The sequence below is a fragment of the Pocillopora damicornis genome, chromosome 5, assembly GCF_964200805.1.
Source record: "Pocillopora damicornis chromosome 5, jaPocDami1.2, whole genome shotgun sequence".
NCBI classification, from domain to species: domain Eukaryota; kingdom Metazoa; phylum Cnidaria; class Anthozoa; order Scleractinia; family Pocilloporidae; genus Pocillopora; species Pocillopora damicornis.
This window is the reverse complement of record NC_142674.1, coordinates 14,845,225-14,872,936: the sequence shown is the minus strand read 5'-3', so window position 1 is coordinate 14,872,936 and position 27,712 is coordinate 14,845,225. Positions and strand designations below refer to the sequence as shown.

At 36.5% G+C, this 27,712-nt stretch overlaps 1 long non-coding RNA gene across 1 annotated transcript; it reads left to right on the top strand.

Annotated features, from left to right (window-relative positions):
- Positions 1-470: 470 nt before the first annotated feature.
- LOC149045539 (uncharacterized) lies at positions 471-27,712 on the top strand. The gene is made up of 5 exons (XR_016187281.1): positions 471-573; positions 13,247-13,290; positions 13,588-13,628; positions 19,976-20,086; positions 27,401-27,712. It is a non-coding gene; the product is annotated as an uncharacterized LOC149045539 (long non-coding RNA).

Genomic DNA, 27,712 nt, shown 5'->3' with positions numbered 1-27,712 from the left:
TGACGCTAGTAAAATAAATACGTTAGTCGCTACCCGATGGTTGCAAGCGCTAACGATCTCTTACTTGATTGGCTCATTTGAAATAATGATAATGCCCAAAGACATGTTTTTTTTCGGCACGATTATGGGAAATTTATTCAACTGTAGTTTTAGTTTGCGCATTAAAAACAAGGGGGGATCTTAAGATTCAGCGGTGTCACTAAAACATAATCATTAAAACAAAAAATTCAGTTTTTCATTAGCTTTGGCAGTGAACTGAAATAAATTTACAATAAACTCAGAACTGTTTAGAAGGGAAAAACTGTATAAATAAACTTTTTTTAGTTAACACGCACTTAATTCTACACCAGATGGTTGCAATGAGACAATTTTGATGTCCTCTTATTAGCTCCCTTCGAAGTGAGGTCATAAACATATAAAGATAATAGTTGATGGATTGTGAAATACATCCTCATGCAAAATATTCGTCCTATTCTTCCTTTTTATAGTTTTTGTCATCGTGGATCGTGGCTTTATATCTAGCAACTCTCCATTTACTTTGGAAGTAATCAAATTTTCAACAGAAGGAAAAAGGTGAGAAAGACCTTATCATCATTAGCTGTTTTCTTCTGGTATTGTTCGGATCACTCGAAAGAGTTTCATTCTAGGCCTATTAGTTGTTTGATTCAATTGCTAAATTGTTGATGTTTCGCTGTCAATTTTCGTTGACGATCTTCACCCATTCTGTTCCGATTCTGTCGATTGAGTTTACCACGATGCTCTTTATTTAGTTGCATTGTAGGCGTTTTTACAAATATTTGCTGCTGGTCGCTGAAATCGGCTAAACGCTTCTCAATTGCCAGTAACTGCTAAGAAAAACAAAACAAAACAAAACACGAAATAAAAACAGGTACGAAAAAAAAGGGAGAATTAAAACTCGACAGAATAGAGAAAAACCAAATTTTCAACTGTTCGTAATACTGCAATCTCCAGAGTTTTTATAAGGACCAATTTTGACAGAAATCGGTTTTACAGTCCGATGACGCTAGGAAAATAGTTATGTTATTCGTCACCAGATGGTTGCAAGCGTTAACGATCTCTTATTTTATTGACTCATTTGAAATAATGATAATGCCCAAAGAGATGTGTTTTTTGGCTCCATTATGGCAAATACATTAAAAAGTAGTTTTTAATTTTGGCATTAAAAAGAAAGGAGATCTTAGGATTCAGCGGTATCACTAAAAGGTGATGATTAAAACAAAACAAAAGATACGTTTACCATCAGCTTTGGCAGTGAGTTGAAATTCATTTACAATGAACTCAAGACTTTCCAGAAGGGAAAACTGTTTAAATAAACTACTTTTTACTCTAGGCCTACTAAATGTTCAATTCAGTTTTAAAATGTTGATGATTCGCTGTCAATTTTAGTCGACGATCTTCATCCATTTTATTTCGATTCTGCCGATGGCATTAACCATGATGCACTTTATTCAGTTGCATTATAGGCCTTTTTTTTTAATGATATTTGCTGTCGGCCAGTGAGAATAGCCAAACGCTTCTCAATTGCTAATAACTGTTGACAAAAAACAAAGAAAACAAAAGAACAGGAAGTAAATAAGGTAGGAAAAATAAGCGAGATGCAAAACTCAACAAAACAGAGAAAAACCAAATTTCAAACATTCCGCAATGCTTAATTCCCAGAGGTTCAAAAGGATCAATTTTTGACAGCACTCGCTTTTACAGATCGATGACGCTGGTAAAATAGTTATGTCACTCGTCACTACGAAATAAACACGAAATAAAAACAGATACGAAAAAAAAAAGGGGGAGAAGTAAAACTCTACAGAACAGAGAAAATAAATTTTAAACTCTTCGTAATATTCAAATCTCCAGAGTTTTAAAAAGGACCAATTTTGACAGACATCGGTTATACAGTCCGATGACGCTACTCATGTCATTCGTCACTGCTGAAAAAAAAAAACCGAAACAAATGAAAACAAAACACGAAAAGAAAAAAGTACGAAAGATAAACTGAATATTGAAATGTTTGTAATGCTAAATCTCCGAAGTTAGCAAAAGCGCCAATTTCGACACATCTCGTTTACAACAGTCCAGTGACGCTAATAAAATAATTTCGTTATTCGTTTCCCGATGGTTGCAAGCGTTAACGATCTCTTACTTGATTGGCTGATTTGAAATAATGATGATGTCCAAACACATGTTTTTGGCACGATTACGGCAAATTTATTCAACAGTAGTTTTAATTTGCGCATAAAAAAACAACGGAGATCCTAGGATTCAGCGGTGTCACTAAAACATAATGATTAAAACAAAAAATTCAGTTTTTGATAAGCTTTGGCAGTGAATTGAAATTAATTTGAAATCAGCTCAGAACTGTTTAGAAGGGAAAAACCATTAAAATAAACTATATTTAGTCAACACTTACTTAATTCCACACCAGATGGTTGCAATGGGACAATTTTGATGTCCTCTTATTGGCTCCCTTCGAAGTGAGGTCATAAACATCTAAAGATAATAGTTATTGGATTCTGAAATACATCCTTTAGCAAAATACTCGTCATATTCTTTCTTTTTATTGTTTGTGTCATCACGGATCGTGGTTTCATATCTAGCGACTCTCCTTTTACTTTGGAAATAATCAAATTTTCAACAGAAGGAAAAAGGTGAAAAAGACATTATCATCATTAGTTGTTTTCTTCTGGTAGTGTTCGGATCACTAAAACGAGTTTCACTCCAGGCCTATTAGTTGTTTGATTCAATTGTTAAATCGTTGATGATACGCTATCGATTTTCGTTGACGATCTTTACCCATTTTTATTTCGATTCTGCCGATTGAGTTTACCATGATACACTTTATTCAGTTGCATTGTAGGCGTTTTTAACAATATTTGTTGCCGGTCGCTGAAATCGGCTAAACGCTTCTCAATTGCCAATAACTGCAAAAAAACAAACTAAATTAAAAGAACACGAAATAAAAACAGGTACGACAAAAAAAAGCGAGAAGCAAAACTCGACAGAAAGGAGAAAAACCAAATTTTAAACTGTTCGCAATACTAAAATCTCCGAAGTTTTTAAAAGGACCAATTTTGACAGCAATCGGTAATGGAGTTACGTTATTCGTCACCAGATGGTGGCAAGCGTTAACGATCTCTTACTTGACTGACTCATTTGAAATAATAATAATGCGCAAAGAGATGTTTTTTTGGCACGATTATGGCAAATAAATTCAAAAGCAGTTTTAAATTTTCGCGTTAAAAAGAAAGGAGATCTTAGGATTCAGCAGTGTCACTAAAAGGTAATGATTAAAACAAAAGATAAGTTTTCCATTAGCTTTGGCAGTGACTTGAAGTTAATTTACAATGAACTCAGAACTATTCAGAAGGGAAAAACTGTTTAAATAAACTACTTTTCACTCTATGCCTACTAAATGTTTAATTCAGTTGTAAAAATGTTGATGATTCGCTTACAATTTTCGTTGACGATCTTCACTCATTTTATTTCGATTCTGTCGATGCACTTTATTCAGTTGCATTATAGGCTTTTTTAGTGATATCTGCTGTCGGTCGCTGAAAATAGCTGAACGCTTTTCAATTGTAAATAACTGTTAAAAAAAACGAAACAAACTAAAAGAACACGAAATAAAAACAGGTACGAAAAAAAAGAGCGAGAAGCAAAACTAGACAGAACAGAGAAAAACCAAATTTTAAACTGCTCGTAATACTAAATTCTCCAGAGGTTCTAAAAGGACTAATTTTTGACAACAATCGGTCATACAGATCGATGACGCTGGAAAAATAGTTATGTCATTCGTCACCACGAAATAAACTCGAAATAAAACAGGTGCGGAAAAAAAAAAGCGAGAAGCAGAACTTGAAGTAACCGAGAAAAACCAAATTTTAAACCCTTCGTAAGACTAAATTCTCTTGAGTTTTTAAAAGGACCAATTTTGACAGCAATCAGTTATACAGTCTGATGACGCTAGTCATAGTACGAAAAAAATAGAGCAAGAGGGAAAACTCGGCTGAAAAAAGATAAACTAAATATTGAAATGTTCGTAATGCTAAATCCCCGAGGTTAGTAAAAGCACCAATTTCAACAGCTCTCGTTTATAACAGTTCAGTGACGCTAGTAAAATAATTACTTGCCAGCGTTAACTATCTCTTACTTGACTGGCTCGTTTGATATAATGATGATGCCCAAAGACGTTTTTTGTCGACACGATTATGGCAAATTTATTCAACAGTAGTTTTAATTTGCGCATTAAAAACAAAGGAGATCTTAAGATTCAGCGGTGTCACTAAAACATAATGATTGAAACAAAAAATTCAGTTTTTCATTAGCTTGGCAGTGAACTGAAATAAATTTACAATAAACTCAGAACTGTTTAGAAGGGAAAAACTGTTTAAATAAACTATTTTTAGTTAACACGCACTTAATTCTACACCAGATGGTTGCAATGGAACAATTTTGATGTCCTCTTATTGGCTCGCTTCGAAGTGAGGTCATAAACATATAAAGGTAATAGCTATTGGATTGTGAAATACATCCTCATGCAAAATATTCGTCCTATTCTTCCTTTTTATAGTTTTTATCATCGTGGTCGTGGCTTTATATCTAGCAACTCGCCATTTACTTTGGAAGTAATCAAATTTTCAACAGAAGGAAAAAGGTGAGAAAGACCTTATCATCATTAGCTGTTTTCTTCTGGTATTGTTCGGATCACTCGAAAGAGTTTCATTCTAGGCCTATTAGTTGTTTGATTCAATTGCTAAATTGTTGATGTTTCGCTGTCAATTTTCGCTGACGATCTTCACCCATTTTGTTTCGATTCTGCCGATTGAGTTTACCACGATGCTCTTTATTTAGTTGCATTGTAGGCGTTTTTACAAATATTTGCTGTTGGTCGCTGAAATCGGCTAAACGCTTCTCAATTGCCAGTAACTGCTAAGAAAAACAAAACAAAACAAAACACGAAATAAAAACAGGTACGAAAAAAAAAGGGAGAATTAAAACTCGACAGAACAGAGAAAAACCAAATTTTCAACTGTTCGTAATACTGCAATCTCCAGAGTTTTTATAAGGACCAATTTTGACAGAAATCGGTTTTACAGTCCGATGACGCTAGGAAAATAGTTATGTTATTCGTCACCAGATGGTTGCAAGCGTTAACGATCTCTTATTTTGTTGACTCATTTGAAATAATGATAATGCCCAAAGAGATGTGTTTTTTGGCTCCATTATGGCAAATACATTAAAAAGTAGTTTTTAATTTTGGCATTAAAAAGAAAGGAGATCTTAGGATTCAGCGGTATCACTAAAAGGTGATGATTAAAACAAAAGATACGTTTACCATTAGCTTTGGCAGTGAGTTGAAATTCATTTACAATGAACTCAAGACTTTCCAGAAGGGAAAACTGTTTAAATAAACTACTTTTTACTCTAGGCCTACTAAATGTTCAATTCAGTTTTAAAATGTTGATGATTCGCTGTCAATTTTAGTCGACGATCTTCATCCATTTTATTTCGATTCTGCCGATGGCATTAACCATGATGCACTTTATTCAGTTGCATTATAGGCCTTTTTTTTTAATGATATTTGCTGTCGGCCAGTGAGAATAGCCAAACGCTTCTCAATTGCTAATAACTGTTGACAAAAAAAGAAAAGAAGAGAACAGGAAGAAAATAAGGTAGGAAAAAATAAGCGAGATGCAAAACTCAACAAAACAGAGAAAAACCAAATTTCAAACATTTCGCAATGCTTAATTCTCCAGAGGTTCAAAAGGACCAATTTTTGACAGCACTCGGTTATACAGACCGATGACGCTGGTAAAATAGTTATGTCACTCGTCACTACGAAATAAACACGAAATAAAAGCAGATACGAAAAAAAAAGGGCGAGAAGCAAAACTCTACAGAACAGAGAAAACCAAATTTTAAACTCTTCGTAATATTCAAATCTCCAGAGTTTTAAAAAGGACCAATTTTGACAGACATCGGTTATACAGTCTGATGACGCTACTCATGTCATTCGTCACTGCTGAAAAAAAAAAACCAAAACAAATGAAAACGAAACACGAAAAAAAAACAAGTACGAAAAAAGTAAAGCGAGAGGGAAAACTCGGCAGAAAAAAGATAAACTGAACATTGAAATGTTTGTAATGCTAAATCTCCAAAGTTAGTAAAAGGACCAATTTTGACAGCAATCGGTAATGGAGTTACGTTATTCGTCACCAGATGGTGGCAAGCGTTAACGATCTCTTACTTGACTGACTCATTTGAAATAATAATAATGCCCAAATAGATGTGTTTTTGCACGATTATGGCAAATAAATTCAAAAGTAGTTTTTTTAATTTTCGCGTTAAAAAGAAAGGAGATCTTAGGATTCAGCGGTGTCACTAAAAGGTAATGATTAAAACAAAAGATAAATTTTCCATGAGCTTTGACAGTGAGTTGAAATTAATTTACAAGGAACTCAAAACTGTTCAGAAGGGAAAACTGTTTAAATAGACTACTTTTCACTCTAGGCCAACTAAATGTTTAATTCAGTTGTAAAAATGTTGATAATTCGCTGTCAATTTTCGTTGACGATCTTTACCCATTTTTATTTCGATTCTGCCGACGGCATTTACCATGATGCACTTTATTCAGTTGCATTATAGGCCTTTTTAATGATATTTGCTGGCGGTCAAAGATAATAGCCAGATGCTTCTCAATTGTTAATAACTGCTGAGAAAAAAAACAAAGAAAACAAAAGAACAGGAAGTAAAAACAGGTAGGAAAAAATAAGCTTCATGCAAAACTCAACAGAACAGAGAAAAACCAAATTTTAAACAGTTCGTAAAACTAAATTCTCCAGAGCTTCTAAAGGACCCATTTTTGACAGCACTCGGTCATACAGATCGATGAGACTGGTAAAATAGTTATGTCATTCGTCACTACGAAATAAACATGAAATAAAAACAGGTGCGAAAAAAAAAGGGCGAGAAGCAAAACTCTACAGAACAGAGAAAATCAAATTTTAAACTCTTCGTAATATTCAAATCTCCAGAGTTTTTAAAAGGACCAATTTTGACAGAAATCAATTATACAGTCTGATGATGGTAGTCATGTCATTCGTCATTTCTGAAAAAAAGCCAAAGCAAATGAAAACAAAACACGAAATGAAAACAAGTACGAAAAAAATAGAACGAGAGGGAAAACTCGGCAGAAAAAAGATAAACTGAATATTGAAATCTTCGTAATGCTAAATCTCCGAAGTTAGTAAAAGCGCCAATTTCGACACATCTCGTTTACAACAGTCCAGTGACGCTAGTAAAATAATTTCGTTATTCGTTACCCGATGGTTGCGAGCGTTAACAATCTCTTACTTGATTGGCTCATTTGAAATAATGATGATGTCACAACACATGTTTTTGGCACGATTACGGCAAATTTATTCAACAGTAGTTTTAATTTGCGCATAAAAAACCACGGAGATCTTAGGATTCAGCGGTGTCACTAAAACGTAATGATTAAAACAAAAAATTCAGTTTTTCATAAGCTTTGGTAGTAAATTGAAATTAATTTAAAATCAGCTCAGAACTGTTTAGAAGGGAAAAACCATTAAAATAAACTATATTTAGTCAACACTTACTTAATTCCACACCAGATGGTTGCAATGGGACAATCTTGATGTCCTCTTATTGGCTCCCTTCGAAGTGAGGTCATAAAGATATAAAGATAAAAAGACCAATTTTGACAGCAATCGATCATACAGTCCGATGACGCTAGTAAAATAGTTACGTTATTCGTCACCAGATGGTTGCAAGCGTTAACGATCTCTTACTTGATTGACTCATTTGAAAGAATAATGATGTCCAAAAAAACAGGTACGAAAAAAATAGAGCGAGAGGGAAAACTCGGCAGAAAAAGATAAACTAAATATTGAAATGTTCGTAATGCAAAATCTCCGAAGTTAGTAAAAGTGCCAATTTCGATACATCTCGTTTACAACAGTCCAGTGACGCTGGTAAAATAATTACGTTATTCGTTACCCGATGGTTGCAAGCGTTAACGATCTCTTACTTGATTGGCTGATTTGAGATAATGATGATGCCCAAACACATGTTTCTTTTGCACGATTATGGTAAATTTATTCGACAGTACTTTTAATTAGCGCATAAAAAACTAGAGAGATCTTAGGATTCAGCGGTGTCACTAAAACATATTAAAACAAAACATTCAGTTTTTCATAAGCTTTCGCAGTGAGTTGAAATTAATTTACAACTAACTCAGAACTGTTTAGAAGGGAAAAACTGTTTAAATAAACTATATTCAGTTAACACGCACTTAATTCTACACCAGATGGGACAATTTCGATGTGCTCTTATTGGCTCTCTTCGAAGTGAGGTCATAAACATATAAAGATAATAGTTATTGGATTCTGAAATATATCCTTATGCAAAATACTCGTCATATTCTTTTTTTTTATTGTTTGTGTCATCACGGATCGTGGTTTCATATCTAGCGACTCTCCTTTTACTTTGGAAGTAATCAAATTTTCAACAGAAGGAAAAAGGTGAGAAAGACATTATCATATTTAGTTGTTTTGTTTTGGTATTGTTCGGATCACTAAAACGAGTTTCATTCTAGGCCTATTAGTTGTTTGATCCAATTGTTAAATTGTTGATGATTCGCTGTCAATTTTCGTTGACGATCTTCACCCATTTTATTTCGATTCTAACGATTGAGTCAACCATGGTGCACTTTAGTCAATCGTATTGTTGGCGTTTTTAATTATATTTGCTATCGATCGCTGAAAATAGCTAAACGCTTCTAAATTGCTAATAACTTCAAAAAGAACAAACGAAATCAAAAGAAAACGAAATAAAAACAGGTACGAAAAAAAAAGCGAGAAGCAAAACTTTAAAGAACACAGAAAAACCAAGTTTTAAACTGTTCGTAATACTTAATTTTCCCGAGCTTTTAAAAAAACCAATTTTTGACAGCAATCCGTTATACAGGCCGATGATGCTAGTAAAATAGTTATGTAGTTCGTCACCTCGAAATAAACACAAAATAAAAACAGGTACGAAAAAAAAAAAAAACGCTGAGAAGCAAAACTCTACAGAACAGAGAAAAACAAAATTTTAAACTCTTCGTAATATTCAAATCTCCATAGTTTTTGAAAGGACCAATTTTGACAGCAATTGGTTATACAGTCTGATGACGTTACTCATGTCATTCGCCACTCCTGAAAAAAAAAAACAAAACAAATAAAAACAAAACACGAAATGAAAACAAGTAAGAAAAAAATAGAACGAGAGGGAAAACTCGGAAGAAAAAAGATAAACTAAATATTGAACTGTTCGTAATGCAAAATCTCCGAAGTTAGTAAAAGCACCAATTTCGACACGTCTCGTTTACAACAGTCCAGTGACGCTAGTAAAATAATTTCGTTATTCGTTACCCGATGGTTGCAAGCATTAACGATCTCTAACTTGATTGGCTTATTTGAAATAATGACGATGTCCAAAGACATTTTTTTTTCGGCACGATTATGGCAAATTTATTCAACAGTAGTTTTAATTTGCGCATTAAAAACAAAGGAGATCTTAAGATTCAGCGGTGTCACTCAAGCAAAATGATTAAAACAGAGAATTCAGCTTTTCATTAGCTCTGGCAGTGAGTTGAAATTAATTTACAATTAACTCAGAACTGTTTAGAAGGGAAAAACTGTTTAAATAAACTATTTTTAGTTAACACGCACTTAATTCTACACCAGATGGTTGGACAATTTTGATGTGCTCTTATTGGCTCCCTTCGAAGTGAGGTCATGAACGTATAAAGATAATAGCTATTGGATTCTCAAATACTTCCTTATGCAAAATACTCGTCATAGTCTTCCTTTTTAAAGAAAACAAAAGAACACGAAATAAAAACAGGTACGAAAAAAAGCGAGAAGCAAAACTCTACAGAACAGAGAAAAACCAAATTTTAAACTGTTCGTAATACTAAATTCTCCAGAGGTTTTAAACGCCAGTAAAATAGTTATGTCATTTGTCACCACGAAACAAACACAAAATAAAAACAGGTGCGAAAAAAAAAAGGCATAGGGTAAAATATGGACTGGACTATTTTTTGGACCAATTTTTTGGACCATTTTAAAGGGGGGAGCACACCATTAGTACTGAGGGAGGGGTAGGATGAAGTCTATCAGTACTGAGGGAGGGGTGGGAGACAGTGTTATTACCCAGGGTGGGGCGAGAGAAGGACTATTACTGCGCAGGGAAGAGTGGAAGGTGGTTGTAATAGTAAACACTACTGGTTAATGGAGCTTTTACTCGATCGTACAAAGTATTTTAATTGTATTTTCGACTAAATTTTGTTTGTCTAAATTTTAGCGCTTAGCCGCGGCGTTTCTTCATTTTTTTGTCATGCGAAAAACACGTCTCGTTTACAACAGTCCAGTGACGCTAGTAAAATAATTTCGTTATTCGTTACCCGATGGTTGCAAGCGTTAACGATCTCTTACTTGATTGGCTCATTTGAAATAATGATGATGCCCAAAGACATGTTTTTTTAGGTACGATTATGGCAAATTTGTTCAAAAGTAGTTTTAATTTGCGCATTAAAAACAAAGGAGATCTTAAGATTCAGCGGTGTTACTAAAACATAATGATTAAAACAAAACATTCAGTTTTCCATTAGCTTTGGCAGTGAGTTGGAATTAATTTACAATTAACTCAGAACTGTTTAGCAGGGAAAAACTGTTTAAATAAACTATTCTTAGTCAACACTTACTTAATTCTACACCAGATGGTTGCAATGGAACAATTGTTATATCCTCTTATTGGCTCGCTTCAAAGTGAAGTCATAAACATTTAAAGAATATAGTAATTGGATTCTGAAATGCATTCTTATGCAAAATCAATCCTTTTCATTTTTTGTGTCATTACGTCACGAGGTTTTATATTTAGCGCCTCTCCACTTTTTGGGAATAACCAACTTTTTTAACAGAAGGAAAAAGTTGAGAAAGGTATTATTATGATATTACTTGTTTTCTTCTGGTATCGTTCGGATCATTAAAACATGTTTCATTCTAGGCCTATCAGTTGTTTAATTCAATTGTCAAATTGTTGGTGATACGCTGTGTATAATCAATTTTCGTTGACGATCATCACCTATTTTTTTTTATTCTGCCGATTGAATTTACCATGATGCACTTGGGACAATTACATCGTAGGGTTTTTAATTTTATCCGTTGTTGGTCGTTGAAAATAGCTAAACGCATCTCAATTGCTAATAACTGCGAAAAAACAAAACAAAACACGAAATGAAAACAGGTACGCAAAAAAAACAAACAAACAAACAAACAAACAAAAAATGCCAGAAGAAAAACTCGACAGAAAAAAGATAAACTAAATATGAATCGTTCGTAAATTTGCTAAATCTCCAGAGTTTCTAAAGCACCAGTTTTGTCAGCTATTGGTTACAACAGTCCAGTGACGCTAGTAAAACAATTGTGTTATTTGTGACCGGATGGTTGCAAGCGTTAACGATCTCTTACTTGACTGGCTCATTTGAAATAATGATGATGCCCCAAGACATGTTTTTTTTGGTACGACTGTGGCAAATAAAAGCAAAATTAGTTTTCCATTAGCTTTGGCAGTGAGTTGAAATTAATTTACAACAAACTCAGAATTGTTTAGAAAGGAAAAACTGTTTGAATAAACTATTTTTAGTTAACACTCACTTAGTTCTACACCAGATGGTTGCAATGGGACAATTTTGATGTCCTCTTATTGGCTCGCTTCAAAGTGAAGTCGTCAAAATTTACAGAAAATAGTCATTGTATTCTAAAATGCATTCTTATGCAAATTCCATGTCCCCTTCTTTTTTATTGTTTGTATTACCACGTAACGAGGTTTTATATCCAGCAAATAACCACTTCGTTTCGAAATGATCAATTTTCCAACAGAAGGAAAAGTTGAAAAAGGCATTATTACCATATTATTTGTTTTCTTCTGCAAGTAGCAAAACTCGACAGAAAAAAGATAAACGAAATATTAAACTGGTCGTGATACTAGAATCTCCAGAGTTTCCAAAAGGACCAATTTTGACAGCCATCGGTTTCAACAGTCTAATGACGCTAGTAAAATAATTATGCTACTCGTCACCAGATGGTTGCAAGCGTTAACAATCTCTTACTTGATTGGCTTATTTGAAATAATGATAATGCTTAAAGAAATATTTTTTTTGGCACGATTACGGCAAATAAATTTATCGGTAGTTTTATTTTGCGCATTAAAAATAAAGGAGATCTTAGCGGTGTCACAGAAAGGTAATGATTAAAATAAAAAAATAAGTTGTCCATTAGCTTTGGCAGTGAGTTGAAATTAATTTACAATTAACTCAAAACTATTCAAAAGGAAAAATTGTTTAAATAAACTACTTTTCATTCTAGGCAATAGCTTTGGCAGTGAACTGAAATTTATTTACAATTAGTTTAAAACTGTTTCGAAGGGAAAAAACTGTTTAAATAAACTACTTTTCATTCTAAGCAATAGCTTTGGCAGTGAACTGAAATTTATTTACAATAAGTTTAAACTGTTTCGAAGGGAAAAGCTGTTTAAATAAACTACTTTTAGTTAACACTAAATTCTACACCATATGGTTGCCATGGGACGATTTTGCTGTCCTCTTATTGGCTCACTTCGAAGCGAAGTCATAAACATTCAAAGAATATAGTTATTGGTTCTGAAATACATTCTTATACAAAATATTCGTCATCTTCATCCTTTTTATCGTTTGTGTCATCACAGAACGAGGTTTTATATCTGGCGAATCTCCACTTTGTTTGGGAAGGTTTTTTAATTTTATGTGTTTTTGGTCGCTAGAAATAAATGAACGCTTCTCAATTGCTGATAACCGCTGAGAAAACAGTCCAGTGACGTTAGTAAGCTAATCATGGTATTTGTTACCAGATGGTTGCACGCACTAAAGATGTATTACTTGATTGGCTTTTTTTAAAATAATAATGATGTCACAAGTTTAAATTGTGATGAACAGAAAGAATAATATGCTTATTTGAAGATTGCTCGTCGAGCTAGGAAAAAATTAAAGCTACATGATTATTTATATGTCTATAAATCATTACTATTTGTATCATCCTCATAAATGATATTTTTTTCATTATTACCAATATCCTCATCATTATAATTATATAAATTCTCATGATCACCATTGTCTTTTCTACCTCAACAGAACAGTAACTGAGGATTTCTTTTAAGAAGTATGTAGCGCCAGAGGTAAATGCTCATTTGAAACGCGTCGAACTTTTACAATGATGTTCAACGGTGCTTTATCAAGTTTCGTTATAAATGTCTCTGTTATTTTCTTTATGATGAGTTTTTATTTTTACACCGAATAAATTGGTTATAAAATTCCAGTGTAACTTGTCTAATTAGAATTTACTATAGATGGCTTTGACGAACAAATAACACAACCAATCAAAGCGTGACTAATTGAATTCCTATTCTTAAGTGTTCCAGTTCCGTTTGAAAAACGCTCCGATTTCATCGTTGACAATGTTTTTATTCTTGCAGATTGTGCCAGCGTTTTGAGTCACTGCCAAGGTGCAAGAAAGGTGAGGTGCTCCTTTTTCATCGCCACTTACAAGTTTATCAGAAGCGCTACAATATCACCATAGGTGGTTATAAATTAGTGACAAATTAATAACTCAGCCTACTAGAAAATGAAAGAGGGAGAGAAATTCGTACTACGCAGATCACACATTAAATTGATAAAGTTTCCAAAAATGTTTCGGATGTTCGAAATGTGTTTTTTGGTTCTTTTTCCTCTAAATTTGTTGCAAGAAAATTCAATCACATAGCATTGGGTTATGGAGCAAAGTGGTTTCGAAGATATGGGAGTGGGAGAGGATAAACTTCTGATTCAGTACCCATTTCGTGTTATTAGGTGTGGTCCAAGAATATATCTTAGACACACCCAAAAAAATTTAATAGCCTCCTTGGTGCTTACATGCGGGTTCTGCCTACATAAAATCTCGACTAAAATGGGAGGGGGGGGGAGAGGGTAGTTAGAAAAGAGGGATTCACACGGACTTTGAAAACAACCTTGATCTTTAAGGCAACTCATGAAATTTAACCTTGATTTCAAGTCAATCAACTTTGATTTAAAAAAAACACTTCTTGCACATTTTGGAGACAACCTCGATTTCAAGGAAACTTGAATTGTTCACTGGTGAATAATAATTCACAATGTCTCACTCGTGAGGTCTTAGGAGGATGCAAATATTATAATCTCGAATGATCCTCATGTCACGCCATCGGGGTGTCGAGTTAGGGTTCCAGCGTAAAAGTCTGTTGCATTTATCGCGCTGTTTTCCTTACCAAATCGTCTGAAGACCTCTTCCCACATATTCCCTCCATTCCTTGGCTGTTAACCTTATTTGGGATTCAATCGACAATCACCTTCACTTCAGTGATGTCAGGATTGAATCCCCTCTCGCTGCCTCCCTCACCAGCGGCATCGCAGTCCCTTCATTGACTTCCTTGGAACATTGATACCCTCATTGATGATTGTGTCTAATCCCTTATCTACTAAGATTGTCTTGAGTGACATGCTCACACATGAATCTCTTTCCGATTTTTGTGGTTAGACGAGGCCTCATCAGCGAGTTCTTGACTGCGAATGACTTCATACTCAAGCTAATTTTATTCAGTTCATAGGCAAGCTGCGTCTTGTCAGATCCTATTAGAACATTGCTGGCAGGTGCAAGCCTGAGCTCGAAAGGAAGCTCATCAGAAAGAACTCTTGGGAAGAATCCATGATCCTTCAGAATCTCATGATGGAATCCTATACTTGTTCTGATAAACGATTGAGCTTATTCTCATTGTCAACTCCTGATTTCTCCTTATCTTCAGCATTGCATCTGATCTTTCAAAGATCAACAGACTGAATAACTTCTCTAAACATGCTCGCCCTCTCATTCTCAGTCAAGGAGAGGTCCTCATAGAACTTGTATAGATCATAAACATCATTGTCCTGTGCGATCATTTCTGCGAATTTAACAGTCAAGCTGCCAACAAGAGCTCTTGAAACACTGTTCACGATATAACCGTTTGCGTGATCACAAACTGCAGAGTCAAAGATAGGTTTAAAAGGTCCTGGCACAAGGGCATCTCTGTTATTATGCTTTGGAACTGGGACTCTAAGGACTTCAGCTGAAGATGCCCTATTAGTGTTAAATGTTACTCTGTGAATTGCACGGTCAGCCTTTAGGGTGTTTGACGTTTTTTTTTTTTCAAAATTTGGGTTGGTTTTTTTTCGCTGACTTTCGTTTTAAAATAATAGATATTTTATTTTAAAATGGATGAGTTTGGAGATGCCGATCCTCTTTTAGAGCACAGAGACGGTGATGATGATGATGATGAGGTCCGACCCCAAGTTGTTCCCCCGACGGTCTGCTGTCGTACCGGTCTCCCGTTGTGTTTCTTGGTCATTGGTATCCACACTTCACAAATTTCGATTTCATTATCCCTATTGATGTTATCAGAGAGAAGTCTTATGTCAATAGCTTCCTTGACTCTTCTGGTGTACCAGAGTGATTCTCGATCAATAAACTTTACTTCGTTCCAAGTTGTTGGCGCGCGGACAAACGGCGGAGGTCTGGGTACAGGCTAAACGTATATCCCTCTCGTGTTCTTTCAGCCTCTATTGCATACAGGTCTTCTTATTTCACCAATGTAGATTTTGCCGCATTCACAGGAATCGTGTAAATCACGCTGCTCTATCTAACGGGATTGACACTGTCCTTTGGTCGTACTCAATGTAAGTGGCGTCTCGGAGTTAAAGACTGCGCGGATGCCTTGTTGTTGTAGGCAACGGTGAAGAGGCTCTGATAGACCTTTTACGTAGGGCAAAAACGCTGTGGACTTGAACTGCGTCATAGGCCCTCGGCTTGAGGAGGAGTTTCTTGTTTTCGTAACCTTCTGTACAAAGGAGGAGGGAGAACCGTTAAAAACAAGAACTGATGACAAATGTCTCTTTTCCTTAATGTTTTTTTCGCGAGACGCTTCGTCCAGTCATGCAAACGCTTAACAACACCGCGCCTTACTTATTGAGGGCGGTGTGAATCATGCGCTGAGTACTCATTTGTGTGAGTTGGTTTTCTGTAGACACTGGTGGTCAGTCGTCTGTATGGTTCTCTCGTAACTGACAAGTTGAGAACGACGATCTTGTTGTCTTTCTTAGTTTCCGTGGTGAATCGGATGGTAGGTTGCTGACTGTTAAGATGCTGTAATAGACAGTCGACATAACTGCGATCCAGGATGGTGACGGTGTCATCAACGTAACGCTTCCGGGTCTTGGGTTTCTGTGTTGTGGATTCTATTGCTTGTTCTTCAAATACCTCCATGTAGAGGTTTGCAATAACCGCCAAAACCGGGCTGTGCGCCCATACTTCAGGTCAATATCCAGTAAAAGAGGTTATTGCTCATCGTGGTGGCAGGTGATAATAGACTGTTTAATCGTTTGTCTCACGATGAAGTCAGTAGTCACTTGAGATGTAGATGGCGACGTTTCAATCGCCATGATACAAATGCTATTGCCTGAGCAGTCGACCCAATCGTCTGATGAAGACTAGCAGTAAGCAGCTGAGACGTCGCCATCTACATCTCAAGTGACTACATCGTGCCGCCACGCACGTGCATCGATGTCGAATTCGGTCTTAGGTTACAAACGAGTCGCAAAATCACTACAAGCAAAACAGTGCACTTTCAGACTCATTAGTATCGAAACTAGAGCTTGTTTATTCGCCATGTTTTCATTAATAGTCGATCGGCCGAGAGCACGCGTTGAATTAGGTTTGAATTGTTACGTAATCGTTTTCAAATCGTTTTCAAATTTATCCGGATAAGATGTCTACACGGAGACGCTTAGCCAGCGTTTTCAAATTTATCCACTCTGGAGAGCGTTTTGAAATTTATCAGTTTTCGGTGTGTGAAAACGCCGTTTACGTGTGGACGGAACCCGTAACCGTATAAATATTTATCCGTTTTCAAATTTATCCGGATACGTGTGGACGGGGCCTAAATTTAAATACGTGTTTCCTCTGTAACTATTCGTTGAAGATTTGATTTCTCAAGGAAATAACATTATCTCTTCATTAAAAAAAATTCAAATTACCCCTTGAATTCTATAATTTCAAGAAATTTGTTTTACATTTGTTTTTTCTGTTATCGGTAGGGATGATTGATTTGGTAACACAACGGTCGGCGAATTACTTAATTATTCCTTACCTAAAAAAAAAAGAACGATTTGACGCGCTACAATCTTTTCTTTTCAATTGCCTTTTTTTTTTTTTTGTTTTTATTTCCATGAAGATTGTCATGAATCCTCAGGCTGTTCTATTGCTCACACTGGTAGCTGTTCCATGCACGTCTGCGAGTATGTTTTCTTGTTATTTTGTATAATAAATTACTACTTTAACCGTTCGCAAGGAAACAAGTTTTTCAAGAAAACAGCCTGATGGTGATATTCTGCTTGGCTAAGGCATCAAATAGATATAAAAGCTAAGTCTCACGCGCGTTATTGGCAAATGGACAGAACGCAAACATAACAGCTCACCACGGGGGATAGCTTTATAAAAGAATGTCATAAAAAAATGCATGTAGGTCTGTACATAAAGGGAAAAACCTTTTGCAATAAAGCAAACTCAGAGTATGATGTATGAAGTAAATATATCCAGCAAAGCCCACTCCTTCATAGGTGCCTTCGAGAGAAAAGAAAGAAAACCATGGAAAACTATCTCTCAGTGAGTAGGGTAGTTGATGTGAATGTAACGAAAAGTTATCAAACGCGATCTCTGATGAAATGTTACTGCACAGTGTTAATTAAAAAAAATGTATATATATATATATATATATATATATATATATATATATATTATGAGAGGGAAAAAAGGACGTAACTACATTTCCCGACAAGCCTGTTTCGTGAATCGCTTCACTCTTCAGGGGTTTAATGAAAGAATATTCATGTGACTATCGTTTATATACTAGGAAAATTTGCATAATATGCGGTAAACTTAAAAACTTTAAAGTTCAGCTGTTGCGTAGCAACGCTTTGTTTTTGTGCCGGCACGAAGATACGAGTTCGTTACGCTTATTTAGTGATGAGAGGTCGGGTCGGTAAATTATAAGGAATTTTTCTTTTAGGCAGAGGTTGCATCTTTTACTGGAGCTGTTGTAGGGAGAGTTAGATGATAAGACGCGCCATAAGATAGAATAGTCAATGTTGTCGTTCTTGAGTGTCCAGATGTGTTTGCTAAGTTCGGTAGAGTTTTTGTGCTTGGCGTGGCGGAATGATGCGGTGTGATTTCTGTGTCTTGTTTTGAAGTCGGTTTCTGTGAGTCCGATGTATGTTTCAGAGGTGTTGTTGTCTTTCCGTGTGACGGTGGCTTGATAAACGACTGAGGATTGAAGGCAGTTACCATTGAGCGGGCAGTTGTTCTTTTGTCGGCAGTTGCATGTTTTGTTGGTTTCCGTGCCGTCTTTGTTGTCTTTCGTGTAAGGTGAGTGGGACGAGTGTAAGATGCGCTTGTTGTGGTTGTCGATGACCTGTTTGGTGTTGTTCATGCAGCTGTAACTGATTTTGATGGTGTTGCGGTTAAATATTTTGCGGAGGCTGTGGTCCTTAGGGAAATGTTTGTCGATTAGGCTGAGGAATTTGTGTCCGATATTGGTGCTGACGTTCTTGCTGAATGGAGGGTTGTACCAGAGGATGTTGCTTCGCTGCCTGTTTTTGCGTTTTACAGTCGTGGTGGGTTCGTAGTGGAGGGTGTATTGGTATCCGCCTTCGTCAAGTGCTTTTTGGTACGGGGGGGCGGCTTTGTCGAATGAAGCTTTGTCTGATGAAAGGGATGAAAGTCGTTTGTTAACCGCAACACCATCAAAATCAGTTACAGCTGCATGAACAACACCAAACAGGTCATCGACAACCACAACAAGCGCATCTTACACTCGTCCCACTCACCTTACACGAAAGACAACAAAGACGGCACGGAAACCAACAAAACATGCAACTGCCGACAAAAGAACAACTGCCCGCTCAATGGTAACTGCCTTCAATCCTCAGTCGTTTATCAAGCCACCGTCACACGGAAAGACAACAACACCTCTGAAACATACATCGGACTCACAGAAACCGACTTCAAAACAAGACACAGAAATCACACCGCATCATTCCGCCACGCCAAGCACAAAAACTCTACCGAACTTAGCAAACACATCTGGACACTCAAGAACGACAACATTGACTATTCTATCTTATGGCGCGTCTTATCATCTAACTCTCCCTACAACAGCTCCAGTAAAAGATGCAACCTCTGCCTAAAAGAAAAATTCCTTATAATTTACCGACCCGACCTCTCATCACTAAATAAGCGTAACGAACTCGTATCTTCGTGCCGGCACAGAAACAAAGCGTTGCTACGCAACAGCTGAACTTTAAAGTTTTTAAGTTTACCGCATATTATGCAAATTTTCCTAGTATATAAACGATAGTCACATGAATATTCTTTCATTAAACCCCTGAAGAGTGAAGCGATTCACGAAACAGGCTTGTCGGGAAATGTAGTTACGTCCTTTTTTCCCTCTCATAATATTTATTCTGCTCTGCTTCAACGTATTGAGCACTGTTCCACGCGAAAATCGACTCGCAAACTTCCTATATATATATATATATATATATATGTATATATATATATATATATATATATATATACACGTATATAAACAAAAAAAAATCTAAAAGCTGCGAACTGCCCTTCCTTATCATCACAAGGTTTGCAGTACTTACAGCGCGAGCGTGAGATATAGCGCAACCTCGACAGTCAAGGTGATAGTGTAAAAATTTTATAGTTAGTGTCAACGATTGGTCACGATTCGTGTGATTCTTTTGATCATCTAGTAACTTGTAGAGCCGATCAGTTTGCTTGTGCAAATCAAGAAAAGTGCATCCATGCGTCTCAACGCTGCAACACTATCACGGACTGTAGCGATGGATCAGACGAACAATGCAGTGAGTATCGTATTTTTTTTTTACATTTGTTGGAAGCTGAGCCTATCCCACTCCGAAAGTAATGTCAAAGTAAGTTATACTTTCACAACAACAAAAAAAAGAAAAATTGTTTACCGAGAACCCCACATTTACAATAATATTTCCAGAACAGGGAATATAAATATAAGCTTTGACGCACATTACATGTAATGAATTTTACATCCGTCCATCTTTGGATACAGAGCTTCGATGATATGGAAACGATTGTTGTGATGACCAAAATCACTTTAACAACGAATGAACTAAGCTGAAATTTGTTACTGAGCTAGCATTAAGTTACGTGATGTATTGAGCTATTTGATCGTTGATAAATTACTTTAAAAATGATAATTTTAGAACTAGAGTCATCCCTCGACATTGCCTCAATCGACTATCTAAATTGACCACAAAAAAGTTAACATGCAAGCGGTATCAACGCAGATAATACTAAATTTCCGTCACGAATACATTCTTCTTTGACATATGAATTGTCGTCGCCCATGGTGCGACATTTACATTTTTCCTGAAAAAAAAATACAGAGCTTAGTGGTATTGTCATAATACTAATAGACCATTTCAATAAGTTTTCGTTTTCTTTCATGTTTCACCTGGACGAATCAGCTGGCCGTAAGTACTTTAAATTCAAACTGTGATCTTTTTGTGTGTCGTCTCAATGTGCACTGATACAATAACAGCATTAAGAAACTGTCGAATCATTAATTCGCCACTCCAAGTTGTCTTTAGTTTTTTTAACTGGTTCACATGTAGCCATCAGGGACACATGTAAAATTAAACATGATTGAAGCATGAAAAAGGGTTTTTAGAGGAACAAAGAAAAAGAATGAGGCATAACAAAAGAAAATTCAGTTGATTTCCTCTTGCTTAATAGGGAGGATAAAAACAAGAAAATTAAATTCATCAAGTTGTTCTTAGATTTCATTTTTTTATTATCATTTCCTTTGCCTTCTGTCAAGAAAGCTGATCGAAGTTCCTGGAAACTCTATTGAACGTAGTATCGTGTCCCTTCCTTTTTCCTTATCAACCCCCTTTTAATTCCCAAGTGGCCTTTTTTTAATGTTTTGCCTTTTCCTAAAAAATGTAATGATTTCAAGCCCTTAAACTTAGCTAAAAGTTCATTCATTTTTGAACAAAAATAAAAAAAAAAAATAGGAAATTACAAAAAAAAAAAGAAAAGGCTAAGGGTAAGCAGCAACCTTCTAGTTTCTGAAGACAATGTAGGTTCAATTTTATAAGGTGACATAGCTGCAACAACAGTAATTTCAAAAACAAAACCAAATATGTCGTAGAATAGGCTATTCGTCGTGGTAAATAACACTTGAAAGGGAAATATAATTGTTTGTCTCACGATGTGGTCACTTCGGTGTGGATCGCACCGTTGTTACTGCATTCTGCCAGTTTTCTCCATGAGATGAGGTCGATTGAGTACTCGCCACCTATATGCTGTTAAGACAGCAAAACTATTTAACGGGTAATAAACTCAGTAGCCTCCACTTTTCTCCAAAAAGATATGATAATCTATTTGTCCCTGGAAGTCGTTGTTCTTCGAAGATCACATTTTCCGAGCTTTTCTTTCAGAAATTTGTTTATTCTTGAACAAACCATGTCCGCGGACTAATATCCAAGACTATTTTAACACCAAAAGGAGGCTAATGGTTATTAATAATCGGGGAGTCAAACTGAACGTTGCAATGTGCACTACCATGTCTTAACTTCCAGTTTTTGGTTGTTCATTTCCTTTGTCTTACGAGCAGAGGCTCAATGTTCCATGTCTGTCAATAAGCAATCATTGGGTGAGCTTGAACAGGATAAAATAGATTATAAAAACGAAAACCGATCGAGGTCTGAGTTATTAACACAGACACAAGGTTCGATGGTTTATGATCTCATGCGAAAACCAAATAACCCATTTCAGAATCATTAAGTGCCTGTATCGAATTCTAGCGTGGGAGCGAGGCTAGGTGCTCACTTAGCGGCGCGAAAATATAAGTGTTCTTAAGCATTTCTAGAAGTTGTAACAAAAAATACGAAAAAAAATAAGACTAACCAGAATATGGTTCGTTGCTCAGAAGCTTTGTATCGCTAAAGTAATCGTAACCTGGAAGACCTGTCTTTCTTCGATTTCCTATGGACAAACGATTTTCTGTGTTTGAAGTTAAAATTATGCCGAAGAGCTGATAGCAGGTTCGAAGAAGAGCAAAGGGAGGCAATAACTGGCGAGGAACACAACTTAAGGAATTATAACGAGTACTCTGCTGATGATTCTCACCGAAAACACTCAACGGTTGACGTGTCTTAAACGGTTATGCAACACTAGCAACATTTCAAATCAACGAAAAAACTGAAAAAAAAGAATGAACGTTGAGATAAAGGTACTGAAAAAACATCTTGGCCGAAAGGGTGCTATGTCGAATAAAAAAAAAAATTAATAAAAGTGCAAAGCGCAGCACCACTGATCCTGTATAACATAATACGATCGCATCTATGCCAAACCGCTAAGTAGTCATTATGGCCGCAGAGAAGACAATTTCCATTCGAACACAAACCGATAGCTTTATACGATATCCAACAATGGCAAAACGACCAAGAGGAGTTAATAGCTCTTATCCGAGTTGAGCACGCGAAATCAGCGGTCTCCGGATGAGCTTACGCTAAAACGAGGCTATCGGGTCTAGCTCGCTCTAAAGTACAAGGAAGCAGAGAGGGAAATTAGTAGTAGCTTGGTATTTACATAATATTTTCTCGAGTTTTTAGTTTCTTTATCCATGGTGAAACATTGCATAGCTTTTGGGTGTCAAAACCGAAGTTCCAAAGCGGAATGCAAGGACTTATCATGGCATTCGCTGCCGCTGTCAAACAAGAATTTGCTGGCACAATGGCTCGTGAAACTGCGTCGAGAGAACACTCCGGTAAACAAAAACTCTTATGTCTGTAGTCAGCATTTTGAAGCTAATTGCTTCATAAAACCAATGGGAGGACAAAGAATTCGCTTGAAGCCAGATTCCGTACCGACAAAGTTTATATTTACTGTTGAAAAACCAAAGAGGAAAGAGCTCGCTGATCGAGCAACGTTGAACACAAAGAAAACAAAAATAGAGAAATCGCAGCAGCATTCAGCCCCCGAACCGATAAACATTGAAAACACCGATTTTAAATCTGTTTCAGATGGTATGGAAACTGAACATCTCGAAAGTGAAGGTTTATTTCAAATTGTAGATGAAAACTGGGAACATCAACTTCAGTTAAAGAATGACGAAATCTCATGTTTACTTGAGAAATGGCAAACTAAGGAGCGCGAACTGAACAAAAAAATACAAGAGCTGGAGAATCAACTTGAAGAAGAAAGAAGTGCCAGAAAGGAGCTGGAATTATTAATCGAGAAGAAAGCCTTCAGCATCGAAACTGTAAAGGAAAATGATAAATTATTAAGATTTTACATTGGATTTGAAAACTATGAAATCTTTGTTGGATTCATTGTCTTTAGCTTTTCTTTCCATAAAGTAAGACACGATATTCTGAATATTAAATGAAGGGAGATCGTCCTTCGCGTCAACCAGCGAAACCCATTGTGCAGATCCAGGGAAATCGCAATTGACGGTCGCCGTTTGCTCCAGTGGTTTACTTGCCGCCAAGTGTTGCCACTTCTCCGCAAAATTATTCTCCCAACCATTTTTTATATAACTGATGACCTTGCGGCAGGTAAAACAAATCGATATAGAACTTATGCTTCGATATTCCCTTCAAGCAATGGCAATAATTATAAGGGACAAAAAATATTGCAATCTGTGTACCTTTGAGATAACTCAGCCTTCGTTGCTTCAGACCGTGCACTACCAACTTTAGCCGTCCCTTTGCGGAATAACAACCATTCTTTAAGTCTTTCTTCAGTAATATGCCGTGGGCAATTACTACTAATCAACTGCACTTTCTCCTCAGCGGAAAAAAAGGCCGCTTGTGGAAGATTCACTCCATAAGTTTTCCTTACTTTCTCACACAAATCTGATCGATGTTGACCCGATAGCCTCGCTTTGATGTTTACTCACGAGAATACCGCTGGATTGTTTGGGTGGCGTGCTCAACTCCGATAAGAGCTATTCGGTTGCGCCAGGAAATGAAGCAAGGCAGCATAAACTGCAAGAAAAGCCTACTACAAACAAAAATTGTAGTAAAATAAGTATGATGCTGCAGATATCTGCCTTTTTTTCTGATCAATCCAAAACTGACTGCCTCCTTGATGTTGACACAAAAACAAGTTAGAATAGGTTGCAGTGTTTATATTTACAAAACAACACGCATACACTCCGAAACAATTCTTGCAGTTTCTCCTGAGATTTAGTATACGGAACCTGATGAACTTGCCCTCTTTCTGCAAATTTGTTACCGTCATCAATGATGTTACGCTCTTATGGACCACAACGGTTTTGAGCGACAAACTCAACATCTCACTGCGACCATCAAAATCAACTGGACAAACCCAGCTTGATGTATTGCGTGACGTGATTGTGCAAACTTTTCTCTTTGTCGTACGACCTGTTTCGCAGGTTCTACGAGTTGGAACCAAAATTAGTTAATGTAACGAATTAGAATCGAAAGTTATTCAAATGGACTGAAGAATTTTACATTTTAATGAGAATTTTATCTTTTAAATGTTTACTTGATTCACGGATAGTAAAGATTGGAGTGGCTTTGGGTATTTCTGCCCTGATTTGAAAAAAAATAAAACAATTAGTGGTATGTTTTAAACACCAGAACACCTAGAAGGACACTGGAAATGTAGTAAAAGTATTTTTAGCATCCAGAGCAAAAAGAAGAATGTGAGGCAGTGAAAGGAGACTGGTTTTCAACGCCATTTGTCGTAAAAGCTGCCACCAGCTTGTTATTGAACTCACTAAAATTTATCTGGAAGGCATTAACTTTTTTTGTCGCGAAACTCGTGGATTTTAAAGCTTTGAAACGACGTCCGATGAATCCTGAAACTGGAGTTTGAGTCCATTGGTAAACTATGCCAGCTGGTCTCATGAGCAGATCAAGCTCTGACGAAATTTGACAGTTTGAAGTTTTAAGCGGATGCAAAAATCGAGACAAAAATTCGTCATGACACAATTTGTCCTTTGCTTTGTCAAGAGAATTCTGGTTTTGTCTGCTATTGCAGATAGCCCAGATAGGCACTTACGAACCAATTTTTAGTTAAATAATAACCTTCACTCTCGAGAAATTGCAAATATATTTCTCATGTGATACGAATGCAACTTAAATTCCGAAAACTTCAAAAACATCTCCAGTCAGTCTGACTTTCTTTTACTGCCTCACATTTTCCCTTGTGCTGTGGCTGTGAACAAGCACTTTCATCGCATTTCTAATGCTTCTTAAAGTGTTCAGAACATACCAATAACTGTTATATTTTTTTTCCATATCGTGGTCAAACTGACCGGAACGAAACAAAATTAACTTGTAATCGAGGATTTCGCTGGATAGCTGGTAGTACTTCAAATAATTCGATACGTCGTCCCAGGAGAGAAATCAGGGCTTAAATATCCAAAGCCACTCCAATCTTTGCTTTCTACGAATCAAGTAAACCTTTTTAAAAGTTAAAATTCTCATTAAAATGTAATTCAGTCTATTTTAATAACTTTCGATTCTAATTTGTTACACTAACGGCCATATGGCAAGGGGAAAGATTTGCACAATCACGTCACGCAATATATCAAGCTGGGTTTGTCCAGTTGATTTTGATGGTCGCAGAGAAATGTCGAGTTTCTCGCTCAAAAACGTTGTGGTCCATAAGAGCGTAACATCATTAGTGATGGAACAAATCTGCGGAAAGGAGGGTTAGTTCATCGGGTTCCGTATACTAAATCTCGGGAGAAACTGCAGGAATTATTTCGGAGTGTATGCGTGTTGTTTTGTAAATATAAACACTGCAACCTATTTTAACTTGTTTTTGTGTCCTTTCAAGCCGCGCGATATGTCTGTTATGACCAGAGTGCCAATTTTATTCTTTAATTTTGATCTTCTCCACGCTGTGCATAGTTCATGGCCTGATATTTCAACGTAAATTATCGAGAAGGCGCCTTCCGATCACCTTTGTCTACTTTGTAAGTCACGCAAGCGCGCAAGCGTTATGACCGATCACGTTTACGCAACGTTTTAGGACAACTCGGCATCTAATCTCCATTTAGTTGCTGTGAAAACCTAAAATCCTCAACGTAGAAGATAAACGAACGAAGTTTGAACTGTCAAAAGGAGATCTTGGTCAATTCCAAGAATCATGCAAATGATCTTTGACACGAGCGCAATTGAGCAAACACATGGATTTGCGCTGTTTTTAAGAAGTTGGTGGATGGAAGCTAGCGATATACCCGCGAGGTTGAGGCAATCCGTGACCTCATTGGTGTATAAACTATGCACTGATATGCTTTTTCGGCCCGATTAACGCCTGCATTTTGAGAATTCTTTCGTACAAAGTAATGAATTTTTGATATGCAAATTAAGGTCGAAGAGCAGGGTCTCCTCTGATCACGCTGGTATGAAAAATATTTCAGCTGAAGTTTCCATATTTTGTTTGTGAACTAACTGAATAAACCTTGTAACTTGTAGCAAGATAGAATTCCGTGAGCTACATTGTTGCAGTCGCTGCGCGCTAGACAAAATCTTTGAAATTGACACTTTCGATCTCTGTTCACAGGTGTGGCCTGGCCAAAAATGATTTTTGGTTTGTGGCGACGCAAAAAAAGAGAATTGGAAAACAATTAAACTATTTTTGAAACATGTGTCCTTAACCCTTTTCATGGGCAAAAAATAAAAGAAAACTTTTTTTCGACTGGAAGTCGAGAGGACCGCTCTTAGCGAGAGTGGCAATTAAATGTTCTGAGGTTCTTAGTAATCGTACTCGATTAGCGATCGAGCTCTACTTGTAGTTATCGAGCTCGATTATCAAACGTCGTTTGCTTATCGAGCAGGAATGGTAATAGAGTACGACAAATCGATATTGAGCTCGGTTGCCCAGAAACAAATATTGATCCCATTTTTCGAATAATCTGCAAAAAGAGGATAATTCTCTCTAAGTTTGCAGAAAATTTGAGAACACCAGTAAACGGACGAAGGTCTAGGAAACTAGGCAGTGTGTAATATCCTGAGGGGAATATCCGTTGCAGAGATTGCATTTATTATGCCAAATAAGCACGCTATCGTATATTGATTGAGTTAGCTCTCGACCAATCAGACTTTTCATAGTAATTCTAATGTATAATTATTGACGTTACTCGCATATCTATACAGGAAAGTGTGAGAACTATGAGTTCACCTGTGGAAATGGAAAGTGTCTCAGCAAATATCATCGTTGTAATTTGAGAAATGACTGTGGTGATAATTCAGATGAACAACAGTGCCGTAAGTGTGTTTTTACGAACATTTCTGTCTTATATTGCAATCACCTTTCCACTGGGCTGATGGCTAACAGTACTTTTATTCAAGTCAGCCTGTACTTACCATGTCAAGATACAAACAGATAGTCCCTTTCAATCTCTCCCTTTTTTTTCCCATATCAACGAAATTATAACAGCAACTTTAATATGGACCAAATAGGAAAAA